We start from the raw sequence: 787 nt of genomic DNA, 5'->3' as shown, positions 1-787 counted from the left end.
CCTCGGCCCCGGGCGGCCGCCCCCGCCGAGGAAAGCGGCGGCTGGTCTGGCCAGCAGCTGGCGGGAGGAAGGTAGGAGCCGGGCGCCCTAGCCCGCTGGCCCGCTGGGTAGGAAGGAAAGCGTTGGGCGCGGTGGCGGGTGAGCCAGGGCGGCTGAAGGGCTTATTTTGCCTTCGTCTGCTTTACTGGTTCAAATTGAAAAACATTTTTCCTTAATCTACTGTTAAGGAAATAAACCCTGAATCGCTCACCCGGCTGCGGGCAGATCCAGACTCGAGCTGCGTGCGCTGCCCCGCGGGTTTCGTTTGCAGCACCTCCAGCTCCAGAGGTGCGAGGAGGAGAGTCGCGTCTGCGGGCGAGAGTCAAGCGTCCCGCAGCTTCGCCCAGAACCCTCCGGACTCCAGACCAGGCCCGTTGGGGCTGGAACCTGGCTGCGCCGGAGAGGGAGTGGCAGGCGCGGGGAGTCGGGTCCGAGGCGCCCCGCCTCTGGGGGCGAATACTGGTGGCGAACTTGACTGGGGTAGCAGATTTCATTGTAATGGCATTTACCTGCACCCCATCCGCTCTCATGTTTGCTTTTCCAGGACTGCTGCTTCTCCGCTTTAGAAGCCCGGCAAATTAAAATAACGTGTCCGCTGCCCCGCGGGCGGTGGGACTGGGAGCTGGGGCGCAGGGTGGAGCTGGTGGCCTACCCGGACCGGGCAACCGCTGGCCACTTTCGAGTATTCAGGGTTTCTCTCTTTTTATGCCCTCGGATTTCATTACGATACTAGACGATATGTTTAAAA

Source organism: Tupaia chinensis, unplaced genomic scaffold (genome assembly GCF_000334495.1).
Source record: "Tupaia chinensis unplaced genomic scaffold, TupChi_1.0 Scaffold139952_1, whole genome shotgun sequence".
NCBI lineage: Eukaryota > Metazoa > Chordata > Mammalia > Scandentia > Tupaiidae > Tupaia > Tupaia belangeri.
This window is presented reverse-complemented; position numbering follows the sequence as displayed.